The following is a 14296-nucleotide window of genomic DNA, read 5'->3' on the forward strand; positions in this document are numbered from 1 at the left end:
GACACTATGTACCGTGTCTGTGACGCACCGCCATGACACGATGTACTGTGCCTGTGACGCACCGCCATGACACGATGTACTGTGCCTGTGACGCACCGCCATGACACTATGTACCGTGCCTGTGACGCACCGCCATGACACGAGGTACCGTGCCTGTGACGCACCGCCATGACACGATGTACCGTGCCTGTGACGCACCGCCATGACACTATGTACCGTGTCTGTGACGCACCGCCATGACACGATGTACCGTGCCTGTGACGCACCGCCATGACACGATGTACTGTGCCTGTGACGCAACGCCATGACACGATGTACCGTGTCTGTGACGCACCGCCATGACACGATGTACCGTGTCTGTGACGCACCGCCATGACACGATGTACCGTGCCTGTGACGCACCGCCATGACACGATGTACCATGCCTGTGACGCTCCGCCATGACACTATGTATGTCCACGTATCTTTGCGTAATAAGTCTTTCTTTCTTTATTATTGATGATGATGATGATGATGATGATGTAGATGATGATGATGATGATTATGGTGATGAAGACCATTCGGCCCCAGCAAGCTGGTCCTCATTTTCGTCGACCTCGGAAGGATGACAGGCTGAGTGCACCTGCCTGGCAATGTTTTTAATTTGACGATCGACCGGGATTCCAACTCGGGATCCTCCGATCCCAAGTGAGCACCGTGACCGCCAAAACCAGGCTGACCCCACCATCCCTCACTCGAGAGTTTAACATCTATATCCGGCGGGACCGTTCGCGAGATCTTCAGGTCGGGTCAGGGAAAAACAGGTGCAAGGGCGAGAGGGGTCGGGGAAGACAAAAAAAAAAAAGAGGTTGGAAGATCTGCGACCGTTCCCTCGATATAGACTTTGGCTCATGACGCGAAAACCGAAATGTACAACATTTAATAAATAAACGCGGACTTCGGCGGAAACACGGTTCAGGTTTTGCGCCCGTTTTGTGTTTTCTCTTCAACTTCTCCCGCCGTTGGTCGCGTCGTTTGACCTCGAAGGAGTTCAATGAATTGAAGTGATTTTCCCTGAAAACTCCGGTGAGTAATCCTCAACCGATCCCTTGTTATTATTTACACGGATTTCAACAACAACATTTACCTCAGACGAGAGAGAAGCCATGACGGGAATTTCGCGCCTGCCGAAGGGTTCTTGCCTCTTGGGATACTGACCACGCCCACAAAGGGACTCCTTGTGTTTTAGAGAACTCGTCGTCCTGGTTTTAACAATGTTTTATATATAATTCAACCATTCTGCACTCCATCTGCGATAATATTCACATTTCGTCTTTGACCAAATAACCTTCACCTCTGATCGTGTCTTGCACTTCCGGTTTTTCTGTTGCTGAGGAAGCATCTTCTGAGGTGAGTGATGGAGTCAATGTTCATCGGCTTTCATGGCCTTGCAGCATACCTGCCTGCTGCAGTGCTTGAGTTGGAATAAATGCTTTGTAAAATATTATCATTGTTTGATTATAATTATCATCCATGGTGAAGCAATTTGTTTTGCAGTGCAGCAAACGTTTTGCCGTGTCGTGCTTTTCTTCCTGACTGACCTTACGGCGGCCATGGCAGGGTTCCAATATCTCTCTTCCACAGTGGAGACAGACGTCGGTAAGTCCGTGGATCGATCCGTGGCTGCAGACGCAAAAACTGTTACAGGTGTCAGTATGAGTCGATGAAGGGACGGGCACCGAGTCGGGTCGGTCAGAGGAGTCGTCCTCGTGGTCGAGAAACTCGGGGCTAAGGCGGAAGGGGGCTCGGCATGGCGGAGCATAGCATAGGGGACGCGGTTGCTAACAGTAACAAAATAGGTTTGGTGCAGGTGGAAGTGGAAACCGGGTACCCCCAGCCCCACCCACCCTCTGACTCATGATGACTCCACCATCTCCTCAGGCCTTGAAAAAAGTACAAACTGGTTAAACATTTGGAACATGTCTTTCAATCATGCCAAATCTCCCACTCTCACCATGTCTCTCCAAAAGGACCACCTCGCAAACCCTCTCATCTACTTTCTTAACATTAACAATCCTCTCGAGGAAGTTCAGTCATTCAAACTCCTGGGTCTCACTGTTAGCCATGATCTTTCTTGGGTGAAGCAGATACCAAAGTTGTCCTTACATATCAAAGCACCAAATTAAACATCCTCTTCAATCTCATCTTAACCTCTAGGTGTTCAAGACTGTTGTTTACCACCATGTCAGATCATTCCCAATCCCAAACCACGATCTTTTTTACCCTCACTAACCCACCCTCCTCCACCCCAATTCTTCCTCGTTCCAGATTTCCAATTTTCACTCCCGAGAGTTCCCTTCTCTATCCATCTTGACAACCCCATGCATCCAAAGGCATAGTTTGACTTCTCTATTTGGGGGTAGGGGAGGGGGGGCAGGGACTTAATATTAATAATGGGTCTGACTTCCAAAATTACCGTTTGTTAGTGTAGTTACAGTGTACGTGAAATCACAAATACAGTTTATGTTCATAATATGTAATCATCCTCGTTTTTTGTTTTAACCTCATTTTTACCCTGTCCCCTGCACAGCATGTGTGTGTGTGTGTGTGTGTGTGTGTGTGTGTGTGTGTGTATATATATATATGTGTATATATGTGTGTGTGTGTGTGTGTGTGTGTGTGTGTGTGTGTGTGTGTGTGTGTGTGTGTGTGTATATATGTGCATGTATGTGTGTGGGTATGTGTATGTGTGTATTGTGTGTGTATATATGTGTATACATGTGTGTGTGTGTGTGTGTGTGCATATGTGTGTATGTGTGTGTGCATATGTGTGTATGTGTGTGGGTATGTGTATGTGTGTATTGTGTGTGTATATATGTGCATGTATGTGTGTGGGTATGTGTATGTGTGTATTGTGTGTGTATATATGTGCATGTATGTGTGTGGGTATGTGTATGTGTGTATTGTGTGTGTATATATGTGTATATATGTGTGTGTGTGTGTGTGTGTGTGTGTGCATGTGTGTGTGTGTGTGCGCATGTGTGTGTGTGTGTGTGCATATGTGTGTATGTGTGTGTGCATATGTGTGTATGTGTGTGGGTATGTGTATGTGTGTATTGTGTGTGTATATATGTGCATGTGTGTGTGGGTATGTGTATATATGTGCATGTATGTGTATGTGTGTGGGTATGTGTATGTGTGTGGGTATGTGTATGTGTGTATTGTGTGTGTATATATGTATATATATGTGCATGTGTGTGTATATATATGTGCATGTATGTGGGTATGTGTATTGTGTGTACTAGGGCATGCCCGTACTATATCTATATCTAAAATTATATCCCCCCCCTCTATTTACATGAAATGGTTTGGTCCAAAGCGAACGGCTTGCGAGTACGGTGACAATCCCCCCCCCTCTATTTACATGAAATGGTTTGGTCCAAAGCGAACGGCTTGCGAGTACGGTGACAATCCCCCCCCTCTATTTACATGAAATGGTTTGGTCCAAAGCGAACGGCTTGCGGAGTTTGGTAAAGAAATCGCCATAGCTCGGTAACTACTTGTCCGATTAATATGAAACCTTGAAAAGGCACATCCTCGGGTCCCCAGCAATATACCTGGCAAGTTTCAAGTATATCGGACCCGTGGTTGTCGAGAAACAGCGGTCACAGACAAACACACAGACATACACACATACATACACACACACACACACACACACACACACACACACACACACACAGAGATTACTGGAATTATAGATAGATTGTGTGTGTATATATGTGTATATATGCGTGTGTGTGTGTGTCTGAAAGGATTGAAACCTCGAGGAAGAACGGTGCCCAGCTGATGATCCATGCAGTCGGGAAACTAGTCAGTTGCTTACAGGTTCAGGTTCTTGCTTTAGGTGGAGAAACTATGTTTGAGATTTGCAATTTAAATAAAGTTGAATATGGGATGTTGTGAAATTAACATCATTTACAACAATCCTTTAAATTATTTATATTTAAGTTTAGGAACAACCGATACTGTACAATTAATTAAGTGTGTGTGTGTGTGTGTGTGTGTGTGTGTGTGTGTGTGTGTGTGTGTGTGTGTGTGTGTGTGTGTGTGTGTGTGTGTGTGTGTGTGTGTGTGTGTCCGGGCCGTAACTTTTTTTTACCAATCGAGTTTTGTCATCAAATTTTCGACAAAGATTTATAATGAGAATATGTTGAAGGCAAGCTAATAATTTTAGTTAAAAGGTCAAAGGTCAATCTCCCATAAAATTGTCAATTTTCATCTGATCGACCTGAAATGTTAAGAATTTTCATATTTGGTCACATAATTGGTTCACCATTCAAAAGGTAGAAAGTGATTCTTTTTTAGATCTAAAGATGAAAGGTCAAGGCTGCATGCAATCATCAATTTTCATTTTGTAATTTAAAAAAAAACTGTATTCATTATTTTGAGCAGGCAGAAGAAGAAGAGGAAGACGTCTGAATACAAACGGATGCGGACGGGCTTTGCATTTTCAGATGCTTTCTAGTTTGACATGTTTACCAGCTACCACTAATATTACTATTAGCATAACAACAAATTATTAAATAAAAAAAGAAATTGAGTACTTTATGAATTATGTCTCCCCGGTGATACACATACATAAACATTGTCTTAATATAAATACTGTTCTTACCTTAATGACTAAAGTAGGTACAATCATTTTTTTCCCTTCGGTTAGCGTAAATGTCCACAATGGCCTCTGGAATCTGCTTCACACTTAAATCGCCTTCTATGTGAAGAAGAGTCAGTGAAGAGAATCTTCTTCGCCCATGGTTGAGCACAAACAGTTTATAATCCATCTCATTGCAGAGAAGCTTCGTTCCGAAGTGGCTTCATTTGTGAAAAATCGCAAATTTCAAAGTTGTTAATCTGATTTGAAAAAGGATGCAGCTAAACACGTCACTCTATGCAAATACCGTGATATCTGCCATGGTTGGGGGAAGAAATCCACGCACTTGGGTTCTCTTTCGCTTTGTTACTCATGTTTAAATAGGGGATGTTTTTATCTTAATTGTAAACTACTGAAAAAAATTAAGGTGGGGGAATTGCAGCCCCCACCCTGCTCCCCCCCAAACTCCACAGGTGCATGCATCCTCTCCTGCTCTCTATTCCTCCCCACATCCATTATTTGTCCACTTCACCTTGTCTTGGCCGTTGGCTCTGCTGTTGTTTTTTCCCCCCTATATGCTGTTCCCTTTGTCCTGTTTTGTCCTGATTCATTCAGTGTAATAATACTAGCTCTTCCACGAGCCTCCACTATGTATACAAAAAAGTTGTAATTTACAATGCAGGACAAGGTGGAGGCAAGATGCCCCTCATACATGGGGCAAGGTCCGGACCAACTGCAACTAAGTTGGATTTCTCATTATATATAAATATATACAGTATACACACACATATATACTGTATTCCTATTTGATCATTTTGTTCTCAGGATACTGAACATTTTAACATTTGGAATTGCCCGCGACACCATAAGACGTAGAGCTCTTTAGTGCAGCTCTTCAGAATACTGAGCATGTAACCAGGACAGAGAATGTTAAACGTGTCGGGGAGGGGCATCCTCCTCCACCTTACTCAGGTTGTTTTGCTGTTTTAAACAGGGCCAATTACAGACCCTTTGGGTCCTCTTTTCTCCCTTTGTGAAACTGCCTTCATGAGGGAGTTCAATCTCACCCTTCCCTCCAGGACTATCATCTCATGGCCTCTCCCTCCCACCCATGGTCCTTCTTATCCCCATTAACCCGATCTAACCGAACCTTCTTACCTGCAGGTTACTATGCTTACTCTCTTCCTCTTTTCTTGTTCATTCATTTATTTGATTTTTGTGTCCCACTGTATCCCTACCACCCCACTGCCAGTTCACTGCCCTTTCTCCTTCTTGTCACCTGGCTCTTCCATGAGCCACAAATATCATATATGGCCTGTCAACATTCAAAAGTCTGCGGTGACCTGCCATCAGGAAAATGCTCAACTTCCCTGCTCATCCCTGGAGGCCAGTGTCGTTAACTCGACCATGAAGACACTCTTTTTCGAAGTTGCACCTCATTTCAGACACAAAGCTAGTTTGTCTTCTTCATACTTAAAATATTGTTTTTGAAATTAATGGGAATTTGAAGAAAACTCATGAAAACACCATTGCTTTGAAAATGAGTGATTTGGTAGTTGGCAGTTTATAATCAACGATTAGGAGAGTCAAGACTACGATGTTTAAATTATTTATAATATATACTAGTGTGACTCGGCACGCTCCACACGCCTCACCACACGTCGTTTCAGAGGGGTTATCATCTTTGACCATTTTGGTGACTTTTGGGTCTTCATGGTGTTTTGGGTCTTCAGGGCCATTTGGGTCTTCAGGGTCTTTTGGATCCGCTGGGCCTTTAAGGGTATTTTGAGTCTTTGAGGTGTTTTGGGTCTTCAGCATCTTTTGGGTCTTTGGTGTCTTCAGAGGCTTTTGGGTCTTAAGGGTCTTCGGTGTATTTTGTGTCTTCAGGGTCTTTTTGGTATTCAGGGTCTTTTGGGTCTTCGGGGTGTTTTGGGTCTTCAGGGTGTTTTGGGTCTTCGGGGTGTTTTGGGTCTTTGGGGTGTTTTGGGTCTTAAGGGTCTTTTGGTTCTTCTTGGTCTTTAAGGGCCTTTGGGTCTTTTTGAGTATTCGGGGTATTTTTGGTATTCAGGGTCTTTTGGGTCTTCGGGGTGTAATGGGTCTTCGGGGTGTTTTGGGTCTTCGGGGTGTTTTGGGTCTTCTGGGTGTTCAGGGTCTTTGTGACACTCAGGGCCTTGAAGGGTATTTGGGTCTTTGGGGTGTTTTGGGTCTTTGGGGGTCTTCAGGGTATTTTGGGTCTTGGTGGTCTGAAGGGTCTTGGGGGAATTAAAGGGTCGTCAAAGGTCTGAGGGGTCTCAGCAGTCGTAACGCAATTAAGAGGGTGGTAATTTGATTTGAAGAAGAAGAAGAAGAAGAAGACTTTTGTCGCATATAAACATAGCGACAACGACATAACCATATACGTTTGCTCTATTATAATGATGTGTGTGTGTATATATATATATATACATATATATACATATATATATATATATATATATACATATATATACATATATATATATATATATATATACATATATATACATATATATATACGTATATATATATATATATATACATATATATACATATATATATATATATATACATATATATACATATATATATATATATATACATATATATACATATATATATATATATATATATATATATATATATATATATATATATATATATATATATATATATATATATATATATATATATATATATATATATATATATATATATATATATATATATATATATATATATATATATATATATATATATATATATATATATATATATATATATATATATATATATATATATATATATATATATATACATATATATATATATATATATATATATATACATATATATATATATATATATATATATATATAGATAGATAGATAGATAGATAGATAGATAGATATATATATATATATATATATATATATATATATATATATATATATAGATAGATAGATAGATAGATAGATATATATATATATATATATATATATATATATATATATATATATATATATAGATAGATAGATAGATAGATAGATAGATATATATATATATATATATATATATATATATATATATATAAATATATATAGATAGATAGATAGATAGATATAGATATTGTTGCGGTTTTGTAATAAAGGTTAATTTCCCCTCTTAGTTAGTTACACTACAACATGTTTCCTCACTTAAGTTCAGTTATTTCTTAGTAAATGTAAGCGTAGTCCTTTCCTGTGTTAGATTTGCGTTGAGTCGGCCAGTGAAAATGAGGTGTCCTTATGGCGCTTTGGTTTGGTATTGGCGCTGAAATACCACGCGGCAGGCCTGAACAAGTCGACCGAGGCCGAAGGCAGGAGGAGTAGGAGCCATCGGTAAGCACGAGCCGCCAATCAGGGCTCGAGGGGAGTGGCTTACCACTGCGGCAAGAGGCGGGGTTTGGAACATTCGAGTCGGGGCGGGGCCAAATAACCCTGCTCCGAGCCCCCACCTCAGTAGAGTTCGCAGATGAGTTGAGGTCCGAAGCAGATGAGTCAGATGAGCCCAGGATTGCCTCGTATCAGCATTCCCTCGTATTGAGTCGTATCACCCATGAACTGAATTACCTCGTTGTATACGAACTTTGCCATGCTCCCCGCACTCAGCGCAGTATTAATCGTGCGCTGTAAAAGACGACTCGTGCCGGGCCACAGACACGCGATATCCTCCTGTCTGCCTTGCCTGCATACGCGCCCCGAGGATTATCCTCCTGCCTGCCTTCGCCGGGATACGTGCTGTGACCGCCAGAGGGCTACGCCAGGTGAGCTGTTCCCGGAGCGACCGAAGCAGGCGCGTTTGGCGCGCGAACATCCTTCCTCCATCTCCCCGTGTGTGTAAGTGGGCCCATTGTCTAGGCTTAAGTGTAAGACTGACTAAGTTCTGCCCTGTGTCCCTTTCCTTCTACCAATTCCTGTCAATAGTGTAAATAAACCCTGTTCGTTCTTCTGATTCGACCGTCCTGTCTTTTCCATGATTGGATTCGCATGGTACGAATAAGATCGCTCTAATCGGGTTCCAATAGAGAAGTAACAGCACGAGTCACGTGGTACGCATTCCGCTCGGGCGTACTCAATTAAGCGTGGCTCGTGCGAGACTCTATCCCCGCTTCCGCTGCGGCGTGGGTGCCAAAGGTACGTGAGAATTTGTCCCGAAACCCTTTACCACGTTTGCCCGGAAGTGGCGGCTCGGTCTAGCGGTTTCGAAGACGCAATGAGAAAAAGGGGTTTGATCTCCCCTTTGTAACGGGAACGGGCTTGGAAGATCCGCAACAATATATATATATATATATCTGTGCAGTGTCTGTGTTGTCTTGTCTTGTCTTGTCACTGAACTACTTTCTCAAACTTGTGTGAAATCGTAACAAACTTCTGGTATGCACACATCTCTCCCGTCGGTATGTCCTAAGGGTATTCTTTTTGTAAAATTTTCCAATTTTTTTTTTTTTTTTATTGGAATTTTTTCGGGAATTTTTTTTTTTCAACTTCAATTTTTTATAAATGTGATATCACGTATATTACAAATACATTTGTGCAAAATAATTGTTTGAATTATCATTGGTTTAAACCATGACAAAACGGCAACTCATTTTACAGTCATTTATCTATATATCTACACATCTGGGCAGTGTCTGTGTTGTCACTTAACGACTCCCTCAAACTTTTGTTTCCGTGGATGTGAAGTGTTTTTAATAACGTTGTGGTGGTTTTGAATCACGTGGTGGTGAGGTATTTTGAATTATGTGGTGGTGAGGTGTTTTTAAATGACATGGTGGTGAGGTGTTTTTAAATCTCATGGTTGTGAGGTGTTTTGAATTACATGGTGGTGAGGTATTTATAATTACTTGGTGGTGAGGGGTTTTTAATTATGTGGTGGTGAGGTGTTTTGAATTAGTTGGTGATGAGGTGTTTTGATTTACGTGGTGGTGAGGTGTTTTGAATTACTTGGTGCAGAGGTGTTTTTAAATGACGTGGTGGTGAGGTGTTTTTAATTTCGTGGCTGTGAGGTGTTTTTATTACGTGTTTTATGGCTGTGAGGTGTTTTCAATTTCGTGGTTGTGAGGTGTTTGTGAATTACTTGGTGGTGAGGTGTTTATAATGACGTGGTGGTGAGGTGTTTTGAATTACGTGGCTGTGAGGTGTTTTCATTACGGGTTTTATGGCTTTGAGGTGTTTTTAATTTCGTGGTGGTGGGGTGTTTTTATTACGTGTTTTATGGCTGTGAGGTGTTTTGAATTACTTGGTGGTGAGGTGTTTTGAATTACGTGGTGGTGAGGTGTTTTTATTACGTGTTTTATGGCTGTGAGGTGTTTTGAATTACTTGGTGGTGAGGTGTTTTGAATTACGTGGTGGTGAGGTGTTTTTATTACGTTTTTTATGGCTGTGAGGTGTTTTGAATTACTTGTTGGTGAGGTGTTTTGAATTACGTGGTGGTGAGGTGTAATCGTCCCAAACTTCCAGTCTGCACGTACCCCTCCCCTAGGTATGTGCTAAGGGGTTCTTTCTTGAAAAAAAAACATTCAACCTAAATCTTCAACCTAAATTGCCTACAAAAATGTAATATTACAAACAACAAATAAATACATTTGTGCAAAATTATTTTGTTTGTATTATGATTGGTGTAAATCATGACAACACAGCAACTCAGGTACAGTCATTATCCTCAGCTAAAATAAGCCCGTTCCTCAGTAATGACGCAGCCAAGCTCGTCTATACACATATATATATATATATATATATATATATATATATATATATATATATATATATATATATATATTGTTGCGGAAATGAGGATTGTGTTTTTTTATTGTGTTGTATTGTATTGTAAATTGTTGTGAATTATTGCTCAAGTCTGGACCCTCCTGCCTCCAGTGTTGTATAAAGGTCAAAGGGCGTTCCCGTAGTTGATTCCATAAAGCATACACGTTAGCCAATCATAGATTTCCCCATGGTTGATAGTTAGATCTTTATTATGTGTATTAGGGTAAGGCCTTGTCTTCCATTAAGATGACACTCCATTGCACCAAGTGAAATAGAGTAGATTCCTTTCATTCCCCATTCCCACTCCCAAAACTTTCATTGCCGAGCCTCGATTGCCATTTACATCCCCTCCAAAACCACCATTGAACATGTGCTCGGGTCTGGGAAGAAAGGCGTGCCCGCCCATCGTCATCAAGGGCGGAGCCAGAGGGTCGCGCGACCAACCAGGGCCGAGGTGAGCACACCGATGGGCGTGTCCAAGGCAGGCGGCTTGATCGCCGGAGGCGCTATAAAAGCACGCGCGCAAGGACGTTGTAGAGTGGAGTAGTTGCTGGGTTGTGTAAAAAGATCATCCAGGAGAACCAACTGCGAGAGTACATTGAGATCACCCAAGGAAGCTTTGTACACAGCAACGGCTGATCAAGTGGGTCGATGGTTGTTCCGGAGCTGGTGCTTTTCCGAGCAGAGTCCGAGGCTGGCATGTGAGCAAAAGAACATAGAGAACATTAAGGAGATCATCATCCAGGGAAGCACAAAGCCTGTTGTAGTCCTGGCAAAGCACGCGACGTCCACAGCAGCAGCAGCAGCAGCGGCGGCCACAGCAGCAACAACACTCAACAGCCGCTTGGGGCCTGGACGGCGGTTTCGAGCAGGACCGCGAAGGAACGGCGGCTGCTAAACGCGCCGATCGTGCTGCAGGACCCCTAGGACCTTCCTTTCCCTCCAGCAATCCACCTCCTGCCTTTCCATCCTTTTGGTGTACGTGAGTTTGTTCTGTTTGTTTTGTCCCTGGGTAGTTAATTAAGCTCGTATAAGCTAGCGTTGCACTGTGTCTCTAAAATCTTCTGTATATTATTTTCTTATCTTTCCTTCTCCTTGGTTATTTTTTTGAGCCTGTAAATAGCAAATAAATTATATTCGTATTTCCAACCTTTTTGTCTTCTTCTTCTTCACATCCGCGTCGCCTTAGTCTTTTCCCTATTGAATATCTGTGGCGCGATCCGGCCAACGTTCAGGGATCGGGTTAATCGGGGTAACTGTTAGGCCGCGGTGCCATCCGCTCGGCAAACCAACATCCTTATCCGCGGGCCGTAACAATTGGTGCCAGGAGTGGGATTCGGACCTGGGACTAAATTTATTTAGCCCAAATTTTGGAACACCAATTGTACTATTGGCAGTAACAATTGGTGTCAGGAGTGTCGGATTCGAACCTGGGACTAAATTTATTTAGCCCAAATTTTGGAACACCAATTGTACTATTGGCAGTAACAATTGGTGTCTGGGAGTGAGATACGAGGCCTGAACCAAATTTTTAAAACATCTAAAAGAAAAAATTTGGTCAAAATTTGGAGCGGCCGAAATTTGTTTTGTTTTACAAAACCCGAATTTTGAAATCGCGCCATGGCTGGTCAAGGCGACGGGATGTCGGTGGGAGAGATAGACGGGGTAGAATCGACCCAGGACCGCGGGGAAATGTATGTGGAGGAGGGCAATGAGGAGGTGGTTGAGGAGGTTTCAGGCGCGCAAGATGGCGCTCTCGCGCACGAGGTTACGGGCGCGCAAAATGGCGCCTCGCACATGGCTACGGCGGCCGCGCCCGCTGTACAAGTGGGAGGGATGGCCCAAATGCAGGCCCTCATGGAGCAATTTATGGCACAAATGCAGGCGTCCCTCAACCTGCAGAAGGACGAGATGAGGGCTAATAGTCAGCAATTGGGGAACCAGATGGATGCTCAGAGTGAGCAATTAAGAGACGGGTTAAACAATATGGGAAATAAATTTGAGGGATTAGACAATGGGATAGAAGGGATGAAACATGGGTTAACGGGGGTGGAAAATAGAATGGCTGCCCAGGAGAATCGGATAGAGGGGGTGAAAAATGGGTTAGCGGGGCTAGAAAATAGGATGGAAGACAAATTGCGGGCAGTAGGGGAGCAATCCGCCGGGAAATCAAACAGATGGGGAACCAGATAGAGGAGGTGAAAATCGGTTTAGAAAGTAAATTGGATGCTCAGAGGGATGAATTGGGACAGATGAGGGCGGCATCTACTAAGGAGATGGAGGAGATGGAGGAGATGAAGGAGGAGATGGAGGAGATGAAGGAGGAGATACGACGAGGTGTAAGCGAGGAGGTCTCGGGGGTACGTGAGGAGGTAAAGCGAGGTGAAAAGCGTATAGAGAAAGAGGTGAGGAATAATACGGCGAGGTTACAAGGGGGAATAGAGGACCTGTCGGAGGAGGTGGAACAGCTGACGGGGGGACAGACGGAGTTAGTGGAGCAGGTTCAAAGGAACACTGCGGTACTAGGAGGGTTAAAAGCGACACAAAACGACATTAAAAATGACTTAATAGCGACACAGAGGCAAAGTCAGATGGTACGTGAGCGACTGACAACGAGGTTGGACGAGGTGACAGAAGTAATGGAGATGAAGGACCGGGAGGTGAGGATGCACATAGAAACGGTCAAGGTAGCCTTAGAGGACGAAATTGAGGAGACGTACTGGGAAATAAAAGAGGTGAAGAAAAAATTAGAGAAGGTGGAAGAGGGGGTGAGTGAAATTAAGAAGAGACGGACAGAAACTAAGTGAGAAATACAGGAGGAGGTGATGGAATATGTTCAAGGTCGGTGCTCAAATCGTGATGATGTTCTCACTAACCAAATAAAGAGTTTGCAGGTGGCGAAGGAGGTGCGGAGACAAGGTGCCAAGGTGAGTGGCGATATATTCAGAAATGTAGATGATGTGAGGGGAGCTTCAGTCGGCTTGGGGGTTGATTTGGATCCGGGTGTTCGTGAGAGGCCGTTGGTGAAGTGTGCGACAGGTACGGTGTGTGAAAGAGGAGGTGTGCGAGAATGTCCGACTGGGGTGTGTGAGGAAAAAGTGCGCGCCGAGGAGTGAGTGTGCTGTCGAGAGTGAGTCGGTCGTAGCGCGTGTGCGAGGGAGCACATGGAAGCGCGTAGTGGGGAGTGTTACGGAGGGAGTAACGAGAGAGTGTGCGCAAGAGGATGCGTGAGAAAAGTGTGTAACGGACAGGTGCATGAGGAAAGAGTGCGCTGTCAAAAGTAAGGAAGAATGCACACCTGTGGTGAGTTACGGAGGGAGTAACGAGAGAGTGTGCGCAAGAGGATGCGCGAGAAAGGTGTGTAACGGACGGGAGCATGAGTACAGAGTACGCTGTCGAGAGTAAGGGTGAGTGCGCGACCGAGTGTGGAGGTAAGAGTAGTAAGAGTGACACGGAGCGTGAGTTGGTTGTGGCAGGTGAGAGAGGATGTACACCTGGAATGGAAGGATGCACACCTGGAATGGTAGAGCGTGTGTGGGAATGCACACTTGAGTTGGCAGTGAGGCACGTGGTTGGGTGTGCGAGTGAGAGCACACCTGTGATTGTCACAGAGGAGGGGGCGCGAAGAGGTGTGTTGGTGAGATGTGCGAACGACGAGTGTGTGCAAAGGTGTGCGGTGGTCAGGTGTGTGAGCGAAAGAACGAGTGCAATAGCGAAGTACGCGGGGTGTACGGGCGGCGTTGGAGCACCGAGCTCGGTGAGGGTGAAAGGGGTAGCGTATGCGTGTGAGCATGCAGGTGAAGCATCGACGGTAACCGGGTTAGCGGTTAGAACGACATTTAGCCGA

General features: G+C 43.7%; 1 protein-coding gene and 1 long non-coding RNA gene across 2 annotated transcripts in view; one reads left to right on the forward strand and one right to left on the reverse strand.

Annotated features, from left to right (window-relative positions):
* LOC137422393 (adhesion G protein-coupled receptor B3) overlaps window positions 1-1169 on the reverse strand; it is a 209035-nt gene extending 207866 nt beyond the window's left edge. Inside the window, exon 1 of the mRNA XM_078773200.1 lies at window positions 1127-1169. The gene's annotated coding sequence lies outside the window, so the exon portion shown is untranslated. The remainder of the gene's footprint in view (window positions 1-1126) is intronic.
* A 199-nt stretch (window positions 1170-1368) lies between these two features.
* LOC137422633 (uncharacterized) lies at window positions 1369-4610 on the forward strand. The gene is made up of 3 exons (XR_010983547.2): window positions 1369-1389; window positions 1522-1638; window positions 3795-4610. It is a non-coding gene; the product is annotated as an uncharacterized LOC137422633 (long non-coding RNA).
* Window positions 4611-14296: the final 9686 nt, after the last annotated feature.

The sequence above is a fragment of the Myxine glutinosa genome, chromosome 2 (genome assembly GCF_964187855.1).
Source record: "Myxine glutinosa chromosome 2, kmMyxGlut1.1, whole genome shotgun sequence".
NCBI lineage: Eukaryota > Metazoa > Chordata > Myxini > Myxiniformes > Myxinidae > Myxine > Myxine glutinosa.